Raw genomic sequence first — 10,977 nt, forward strand, 5'->3', positions numbered from 1 at the left:
GATTGGAGATAACGCTAAAGAAGTGCTACGCGCCCTCGAGTACATTATTTATTTCGCGCTTAAAGGTCAGATATGCCGATTTTGAAGTGCCGCAGAACTGAGCGATACTCGCGCTGTGTGTTCATTACCGAACACTGAATATGTGTGCGAAATATCTTGCTCCAACTGTTCGTAGTTTTTTAGAAAACAGTTTTTTTAGTTCCCACGCCCGGTCGTCAGACCGTCGGCAAACCCTGCGCACGGGCGCACCGACGTCACTGCTCTCGGTTTATCTGTCTTTGGCTTGGCATGGACTCTTGGCTTGGCTGCTTGGCTTCTTTCGTTTCCTCCTCTGTGGATCGTACATAAGCGAACAGCTGTTATGTTGTTGCTAAGCCGGAAACAAAGCATGTGAATGTTTTTTTTTTTTTGGCACAGCGTCGTTTGGAAAGTGCACTTCCTTGTTCTGACCTTGCCTTTTATGGGCTGGAGCGATATGAATCGTAAATATGCCACGGCGAAGTTGTCGAAGATGCGAGAGTGCTACGCTGTTAGAACAATTCGTCGGTGCATTCAAGTGTTACCTATTATAAGCTGCCAAAAGACCAAGCAGTGCGAAGCTCTTGGCTGACAGTGGTGCCTGCTAATTTCCACTGCAAGGATTTCGTCCACGAATGTTATCATAGGTTACGCGCGACTCCAGAGGCAATTTGGAATCTCGGCACGAAATCGTCTGATGAAAATCTGAGGTGCCCGACGCATAACATTTTGAACGTGCCACGGAGGATCAAGGCAAAAAACGAGAGCAAAAAATGGTAAGTCGAGGTTCAGATATAAAAAATAGCAAGCGTAATGAATCGATTGTGCAGCTGTCCTACTGCGCTTACTCTGATATAACCACGATTAACAACACAATAGTACTACTGATAATCTAACTTCTGAATTATCACAGGTGCACGCTGAAGGCGGAAATGAAGCATGATCTGGCTTGCATCTGGTCATGAAGAAATTGCTGACACGTTAGTTGCGGTCCACCTCCACCAACAGGTATGACAATGTGATGTTATAATTTGAGTATTCATCTATGTTCAACTTTTCATGTGCACTCGCATGCAGACATTTTGACACCACTTTTAAATCTGCCCTCAAAGTTACAACCTGTGCTTCCAGGGTGGAAAACAAAGATCGCCATTCCGATTAGCTGCTATCTCCCAGTTCAAGCACTTTTGTGTCTGGACACTGGTTCCTGTGGATGGGGTGTTACAAGCTTTACTGTCTGATATAGAAGGTACGTTACATTAGTTCAGTTAATTTGTCTTTTGCACATTTTTGTTACTGTTAGTTGGATTACTGTTGGACATACAATCCTTTGACACACCGAAGCTGATGTCGCCTCTGATAACATTTTAGAATTTTCAGTGTCATGAACGTCCATTGAGGAAGGTGCCTTTACTATCTGTGAATCTTCAACTGAAGAATAGCCCAGAATTCATGTTAACATTGTCTACTCTTATTAATTCACTGTCTGTTTTCTGAGAGCTAAGAAAAATGGAAGCTATTTATTTGTCACAACTTCACACTGGATACTGGTGTGGTACTGGCTTGACATGTAAGCTAAAATACCTGGATTCTACAATAATTATGCTCAACTTGGTGCATTACCGTGGGCAATGCCACATTCACTACATTTTTAGTGGGTCCGGTGCACAAATACTGTGTGCATACTGAATACATACATACTGTTCGATAGGCAAAAATACCTGAGCAGTGCTGTGTAGTCTTTTTACCCAAAGTCCATACTCTTACTGCAAAGTCACAGTACGTAGAACAGCAATGTGCAGGTATGCTGCGATAGAGATTCACAACAGAAAGAAGACTGTTGAGAGCATCTAAATTTTAATGAGACGAGACTTTCGTGCACAAGGCTGCTCTTGTCAATGTCTGACATGAAGTTACAAAATCCCAGAATACATAAAACATGTTGTAATGTAGAGAGCGAGGGGTGGTACAGACATAAAGATAATTATATAATCATATATAATAAAATAAACAGGGGGTACGACTGCCCCCTCAACTCAACTCGACAACTCAATAACTCTACTTATTCTACCTTACAACATGTCATATATTCTGGAATTTTGTAACTTGATGTTAGACATCAAGAAGTACAGCCTTCTGTGCAAAAGTATTCTTTCTGTTGTGCATAATCATTAGGCAGTAAATGCGACTATCCATTTCTTGTCATTAAATGCTTTTCCTTTCTTTCTTTCTTTTTTTCTACAGTGATGAGCATCCATAAGGACACATGCCAGAAAGGGAGTCTCTTTGGGATGACAAACCCTCATCACCTCATGAGGATACAATGGTTGACGAATGGTTCTCAAGCACATCGAAACTTCCAACAAATAATTCATGAAAAAGCCAGTCAGTGCTAGCACCAGGAATTGAACGTGGGCCATCCTGCTAGCAGTCAGAGATGTTCAGTGGTGTAGCCACGAGGGGGCTAGGGGGTCTCGAGCCCCCCCTACCTGCCACGGACCGACCCACACAAATCGTGCAAATCCGAGAACATAATATATGGGGGGGGACCAGTGTGACTATCGCGAAAGTTCTTGCAGTTCATGGCGTCTATCTAAGAAACATTCTTGAATGGTTTTCAAAGTATGAGCTTTTCAAAATACTTCCAATCTCGTGACACCACTTCATTGGTCATGACAGCCTATACATGTAATCGTACTGTGAACGTCTAAATCAACTATTTTCGTTCCCTTTTTTAATCCTCAGTTTGAAGTGTGCACAAGTATGTGTGTGTTGTCGACACAGGATCAGCGGGGGGGGGGGGAGTTTTCGTATCGAGCCCCCCCCCCCCCTACCTTTGAGGTCGGGCTACGCCACTGGCGATGTTACATTTCAGGCGCTCATTGACTTTTGGTGAATTACTTGTTGACTTTGTCCCAAGGTGGAGCTCGCTACAGCTCATTTGCTATCTGTTAATGTTGTGGCGTGTGTTGCGTTTTTTTCTTTGTGTGTTCCAGACTCAGAACGGTTAATTTGGATCAGGTCAGGTACGTTTCATTTAGACATGGCAAACATAAAGTGGTGTTTCTCAACACAACTTAGCAGTGGTCTTCATGCATTACTGATACAGGCGTGAATAGAAACCTAGCCAGAGCAGCTGATACACAGAGAGAACATAGCCCGTGTGTGTTTGTCTTTTCCACCGCAGCCCTTGGGTTTCCTCCCTGATGGCTACACATGTCAGGGATAGGTTTCAGAACCGGTAGTTCCCGCCAAGTGTGAATTGCTTTTCAGGGGATCATCACGCTGGCAGATGAAACATATGGTTTAAATTATTTGCAGGACAGGAATTGCGCAGCTTCACACAAATACTACTACTATGACGTAAAAGTGGTTTAAAATCTATATTTTTTGTGTTCCTGACATTATCGCACAAGATGTAGTATCCACTATGATCCTTTATGTGGGGGGTATGTACAGTGCAATCAACAGATGCTATTTACAAATCTGTGTTTTCTACTGTGTTGAAATGGGGTAGTTTGTATCTGAGAGCCATAGTGAAACACAGGCCCTCGAGAAACATGGCAACACATTGCAGGGACTCTGGATGCTGCCTAAATTTCCAGAACACACAGCTCAAGGCAGCGGTTAAATAACAAGTGGTTAGAGAAATCAAAGATAGTTGCATCCGTAAGCAGTCCACTGTTGGATTTGCTTCTGTCAGAGATACGTTATCTCAAAGGGAACGCACGGACACACTCAGAATGATACTAGGGCTGCCTGTGAAATAGAATGAGGAGAGGGGAAGATATATAACCTTTTTCTTGTCTGTTATTCTATTGGTTAAATTGTCATTTTCTTAGCAGCGTATGTGTGTATATTCCAGAGTCTGCTAATAAATATATCAGTTTAGAGCTAGCAGTCGCATTGTAGATGTCTCATCCTGTCCTTGGTTGCTTGTGATTCACTATGGCCATGCTTGCTAATGCAAAAACAGAAAACAAAAAAAGACAATAGAAAAACACGGAAAGAGCGACCTAAAAAGCTGCCTGTTCTAGTGCTCACATGGAGGCAATGCAATGAGGTAACATGTTCCATTCATGAATTGTGCATAGTAGTACATATCACAACGGCAACCGATTAATCAGATTTTTCTTAAGTACTTTGTTTTTTTTTAGCTTTGTTTGCACAGTCTATTATTGGAGCTTTATGTGATTCCCCTCTTCAGATACTTTAAGATTGCTGATGCTGTGCAGTTTGTTAATTTTGAAACTGTACTGTGCTGAGGTACAAAAACAGAATTGTCATATCTGCATTTGAGCACATTGGAATAATTTGTAAGTACTTTACTTGTTGACATTAATATTTGCACCAGGTCACAACATTGTTGATTTATGGAAAATGTAAATAAATATATTTATTTGCTTGCCAAACAATGCACAAATGTCTTTTCTAGTGAGATATTCCCTGTTCACCAGACATAAATGTGGAAAAGTTAAAGGGGCACAATGATGGTAGAGTCTAGCGTTGCTTTTTGCCACTTCACATATATGCACTGTTATTCGTGTGCACATGTAGGAATAGGAAGGTAGAGGATGCGCATAAAACATTTTGTATGCAGCCACACATATGGTTCAGAAGATTAATTAGATGATGTCCAAGCATATATAATTGTGCTTCATGTGCAATGGGTATGCTAATGGATTGCTTCCATGAACCCTTTTTATTTATTTTTTATAAATTCTTTCTATAAATGTTATTTTTGATTTTATACAAATTTCATATTACATATTGTATACTTATATTTTTATAAATTTTATACTAAAAACTCAAGTTACACGGCCCCTGTAAGAGTGCCCTTTGCAAATGGTTTGATAACGTGTCTCGAACTGTAAACGTAAGAGGCAATCGAGAATGCTGCAGACAAGGTTGCAACTTACATATTGCTTATCACGTCCTACATACAAAGTGCTTTGTACAATAATTCCTGAGCACGGAATTAATTCCGAGGATGGCCAGTGATGTCACCCTGGACGACAAGTCACATAATTGCCTCTAACACTTTTACACCCCATGGGCTGAGTTGTGAATTGAAAGAGCACTCTACAGAAGGATAAGGTGCACCTGATTTCTAGTATATATGCTATGCTCTAACTCTTCAGACACCACATTTCTAAAAACACAATTTCTAAGTGGCAATATGTGCTCTGGTACTTCTTTTGCGTCTGCATAGTGTGCAACCACATGGCTACTGGAGCTTTCGTGTGCATGTTTTTGTGCGACGGTGTTCATTACAAACAATATCCAGATGTTAGACATAAAATGCAGTAGTTTGTAGCGTGCCACACAACGAAGCGTGGGGGTATGATTCAAAGATAGCGTCTGGAAAATGCACAGAATCCCACAAAAAGTTTAAAATGTGATTTGTATTTCGTTTTACGTCTCTCGTCGTTACATACCATCGTCGACGCTGTTTTACATTGATAAATCGTACGTAAAACTTGTCCCATAGTAGTATGCGGTTTCTCAAATACACAGCACAATTTTTTCCTGCAGGAATAAAACGCTGTCGGCATTTTCTTGCTAACACGGCTGTCGAAACGTCAGTCTCTACAATGGGCAAGTGCTGTAAAGGGGCTAACGCAGACGAGACTTGATACAAATTGTACATGCTCACAAAACACAAACGACGAATTCCAGTCACAACATCGCACACAGGTTGGTTCGCGAATGAGTTCGCAGCTGCTGCACTGTTTACTTATCGCGGAACGGTGGAACCCGGCTGTCCGCCATCTTCAAGCACAGATACGTGAAGCCGCGAGAAGCCGTAGCTGAAATCCACTGACAAGTACGAAGGCGCGTACACGTCACAATGCCCGTTCGGGCGCATTTACGTCATAAAAATGGCTGCGCCCATGTGTGTTTCGGAATGAATTACCTATTTTTTTGACATGGTACTGTACCGAACTGAGAGAATGAAGGTGTATTTTGGGGAGAGCTGGATGTGGGCTTTCAGAATATCACAACCGTTTCGACTATTTGGGATATCGGCATAGCTGACCTTTAAGATCAAGCAATGCTTAGATCAGGGTAATCAGGGCTCTCACACACGAGTGCCGCATGTGCATGGCTTGCAGTCAGCTATTCTGTGCCCCGAGAGCTCTTGGCCACTAAATAGAATAAAGCTGCCCCCCCCCCCCCGCCAATAATGAAGAATTCGGAATGAAACCAGGTTTTCAGGCCTTGCTTTACCCTTGCTCGATGTAGTACTGCTCCTGTCGACGTTAGGAAGTACATTCACATTCGAGCAGTTCTTGTGACTCGTGAACCTCAACTAGTAGTTATAACGATCTGGTCTGAACATGCATTTTGATAAACTACACTGTAAGTAATATGATAATTGAGAAGTAATAGTGGAGACAAGTGCAGAGAATGGCATCATCTTAATTATTACACTAAGTTTATGGGCTTGCAGCATAGCAGCAGCCTCGCCGGATATCATGCGCGACAAACTACTATATGGAGCACAGAGAGGCGCATAGAAAGAAAGGAAAAAAAGGATATAAAGATGGAGTAGTTATGTACGAGGGTCATTGTGTGAGAATTTTTAATTCTTTCTCTTTCCCTGATTTTTTTCGTTTTCACGTTGAAAATGCAAGCAAAATCAATAATACAGTGTGTAAACCGACAATCTCAGTGCTCCTGAACTTTGGGATAATCGTTCGTGAAGAACTATGTACGAATAACTTGAAACGCCTTTCAAATTTTCAGTGTCTCATTTGGAAAAGAAGCTCATTTGTTTCTGTTGGTGTGTCAAGTGAAGTTTTTCATTGACGAATTGTATATGCAAATGCCTAATAACTATACCACTCAGCTGTTTACGCTAAGGTACTTTGCTATAATTGCGGTCCTTTCCAGGGGTTTCATTACCCCCATCCCCCAGGCAGGTGACACTCCCCCTGAATTTTTCCAACCACCCCCCTGTAATTCATGAGATTTCCTGATACAGCTTGGCCACCAATGCACATACCCATAGATATGTATCCATAAAGATATACGCCCCTATGGTTCGCTCCACTCGAAATCACGCATACGTCTTATCACGCCGGGTACCGCATCTTGGCTTCTATGCGCATTGATGGTAGTGCCAGCCGCAACAACAATGACAAAGACGAAATTGTCGTTGCTCTTCGGTGCTGATACGAGTTGCGCAACGGCCTAAAAGCTGATACCTGCCATTTGAATTCAGCATGAGAGAGCCGCGACGATATGGCAAGGAAAAAAACATGTCAAGATACGGGGCACAAAAGTGAACTTGCACGGGAAATCACCGGTTGTTCGAACATTTACACGGCAGTAGACACCTACGAGCACTGGTGCTATAAAGTCTGAGGAGAAGACATCATAGATGAAAATACATATCCGTTACGAAGCCGTTTGAATTTCACTGTTCATGGTAATCAACCAATTTTTCTCGAAGTGCAGCACGCATAGAGAAGTTCATGATTCGCTTACACGTCTACCTGCAAGAAATGACCCACAGTCTCCTCCTCAAACATTGCATCACTTGCCAACTTCTTTGAGAAAAGTAAAAAGTAACCTTTCTGCATCCCGATGATGGCAGGGGCACCCAAGGAATACACCACAAAGAGTCACTGGTGTATTTTGCATAGCGAAGCCATTATCAACGATACTAGGCCCTTGTACTGGGATTTTAACACTGGTGACCGCGGTGGGGACTGGGATTTTAGCAGTGGTGGGAAAGGCGCCGGCAGAGCCCTTTAAAACGGGCAAAACCCTTTATATCCCTTTTTATCCTGACCTTTCCCTCGTTCCTTTTTTTTTGTTATCATTAAACATATCCCCCCCCCCCCTTTATATCATGGTGCCAAAGGCATATTCGAGACGGCTTATGCTACTGCCCTTCCCACTGGGATTGTAACAGAGGCGACCGCAAAATCCATAAAAGACCGCAGCAGAGCCCTTTAGAACGGGCGAAACCTCTTTAATCATGGCTCCAAACAGATATTATCAACGGCTTATGATGCTCTTCTACTGGGATTGCAACAGAAGCGATCACACAATTCGGAAAAGGCAGCAGCAGAGCCCTTTAAAACGTACGAAACCCCGTGTATCATGGTACCAAAGGCATATTCATGACGGCTTATGCTATGCCTTTCTATCGGGATTGCGCAAGAGGGGACTGCAAAATTCGGATACGGCGGCAGCAAGGCCTTTTAAAACGGGCGACACTCCCTGTATCATGGAGCGAAAAAAAGAAAGTTGTCAGTGGCTTGTGCAATGCTATTCTGCTGGAGCTATAACACAGGCGACCGCCAAATTCGGAAAACGTGGCAGCAGAGCCCTCTTAAACGAGCAAAACCCCTTGTGTCATGCTGCCAAAGACTTATGATCAACAACTTATACTATGACATTCTACCGAGATCTTAACACAGGCGACCGCAAATATCGGAAAGAGATGCAGCATAGACCTTCAAAACGGGCGAGACCCCTTGCATTATGCTGCCACTGACGTCTCATCAATGGCTTGTGCTATGTCCTTCTACTGGGATTGTAACAGAGGCTACCGCAAAACACGAAAAATGCGACAGCAGAGCCCTTTAAAACGGTTGATACCCCTTGTATCATAGTTCCAAAGTCATATACGCATTCGCAACGGCTTATGCTATTGCCATTCTACTGGAATTATAACGGATGCGGCCGCAAACTACATAAAAGGCTGCAGCAGAGCCCTTTCAAACTGACAAAAACCCCTTTAATCATGGTGGCAGACATTTTACACAAAAATAAAGACGCGACGGCGTGATTGCATCGGAAACCACACCAAAATTTGGAAAAGGCGGCAGCAGGGCCCTTTACAATGACTCAAATGGTTTGTATCATGGTGACAAAAAGATACTATGAACGGCTTGTACTGGGATTGTAACAGAGGCTACCGCAACGTTCGACAGCAGATCGACCCCTTTAAAACGTGCGAAGCCCCTTTAATCCTGGTGCCAGGCGTACCTGTTTCCCTGTACATGGAGAGGTCGCGTTTGAAGAAACTGCTTCCAAAACGACACTCGCGAAGGCAAAAAAAAAAAGACAGAAATAAAATGCTATCAAGTTTGGGTCTTAATATGAGCTCATATAAAAATAATATAAAAACACCTTCAGCTGGTTTTACAGAATGTATACATGAAATCCAGATTTCGGAGTTTGAGCCCCGTGCCATTTTCCCCTTTTGCACACTGAGAGGTCGCGTTTTACAAAATGGCACTCGAAATGGCCAAATGGCCAATTTCGTCAATTTCGGGGCTTAATATCATTTGATATAAAAATAATATTAAAGATGTCCTCTGCTGATTTTGTAGTATGCATATGTGAAAGTAAGGTCACGGGGTTTGAACCCCATATCTTGTTTCCCTGTTGCACCTTGAGAGGTCGCGTTTGACAAAATCGCTTCCAAACCGGCACTCGAAATGCCCAATGTCGTCAACTTCGGGGCTTAATATCATTTGATATATAAATAATATTAAAGATGTCCTAAGCTGATTTTGTAATATGTATATGTGAAAGTAAGATCACGGGGTTAGAACCCCGTATCTTTCCCTGTTGCGCACACTGAGAGGTCGCGTCTGACAAAATCGCTTCCAAAACAGCCCTCGAAATGGCCAAATGGCGAATTTCATGAAGTTCGGGGTTTAATATCATTTGATATATCAATGATAATAAAGATATCCTAAGCGGATTATGTAATATATGTATATGTGAAAGTAAGATCACGGGGTTTGAATCCCCGTACCTTCTTCTCCTGTTGCACCCTGAAATCACTTCCAAAACGGCACTCGAAATGAACAGTTTTATCAAGTTGTATAGTTTAATATAAAAGCGATATAAAATACAAAACGATATCATTTGTATATTAGTCACTCAACATAAGGTTGTCTATTCTGTCAGCCCTTTCGAGTTCTGGAAAAAATGACCGTTCGCCTTTCGAACTCCTTCAAACCGGCCGTACAGTCTCAGCGCATGCGTATTACCATAATACCGGGACTTAGCCCGTCGAGCGCCTAGGAGGGGAACCCTGTCTGAGTCGCAATTTTGAAGGCCCTGGGTGCATCAGGATTAACACTCACACATCTTGCCGTGGTTGGTATGTGGCCTGGAGGACGTACTGAACAAAAATAGGCGATGACATTTCCACAATTTGACTCTTTTTGTCGAACAACAACAACATATATATTGTGATGATGAAGTGGGGAGGTTTTCCACTCTAGGAGTGGAACGCTACACCACAGCTAGGGGTCTGATATGAGTGGTGACAATGATCAGTGATGACGATGAGTGATGACGGGAATGATCGAAGTGGCGATGACGATGCTGGACGTGATCGTGGTGGTGGGAGTGTCCGAGGGCGCTGCTGGGGTCATAGTGAGTCCTTTAGGCCTGTCGCCTCAAAGAAGTCAACCACGTGACGTAAGGCCGCCCTGGAGTCGGCCGCGGTGTCCCAAGGGCCGAGGATGGTCGACAAGTTGAAGGGGCGGCAGCCAAGGGTGGCAAGCTGCGACTTCAGTGTACGCCTCTCGTTGACATAGGTCCGGCAGCGGAGGAGTATGTGCTCAACGTTGGCAAGTACGCCACACTCGTTGCACATAGGGCTAGCCTCACAGCCTAACTGGTATCGATAGGACGGAGTGAAGGCCACATTCAGACGTAGCCTGTGGATGAGTGACTTCAGAGGACGAGGAAGCTTTGCAGGCAGTCGGTATGACAGCGTTGGGTCTACATTCCCCAAAGAGGACATAGTTGGAATGTCGTGTTGCCACTGTAGGGTAGATTAGGAATCGGACAAATGCCTGAGGAGGGATCTTCTGTCTCCTCTCGAGAGTATAATGGGCATAGAAGGTCGTTGTTGGTGTGCAGCGGCAGCGGCAGCGTCGGCCTCGTGGTTCCCAGTTATTCCGCAATGCCCTGGAA

At 43.5% G+C, this 10,977-nt stretch overlaps 1 long non-coding RNA gene across 1 annotated transcript; it reads left to right on the forward strand.

Moving 5' to 3' along the window:
- The first annotated feature begins 1,009 nt into the window (after positions 1 to 1,009).
- Positions 1,010 to 2,610, forward strand: LOC135369314 (uncharacterized). Its single transcript, XR_010415073.1, has 3 exons — positions 1,010 to 1,026; positions 1,150 to 1,267; positions 2,263 to 2,610. It is a non-coding gene; the product is annotated as an uncharacterized LOC135369314 (long non-coding RNA).
- Positions 2,611 to 10,977: the final 8,367 nt, after the last annotated feature.

This window comes from Ornithodoros turicata, chromosome 1 (assembly GCF_037126465.1).
Source record: "Ornithodoros turicata isolate Travis chromosome 1, ASM3712646v1, whole genome shotgun sequence".
NCBI lineage: Eukaryota > Metazoa > Arthropoda > Arachnida > Ixodida > Argasidae > Ornithodoros > Ornithodoros turicata.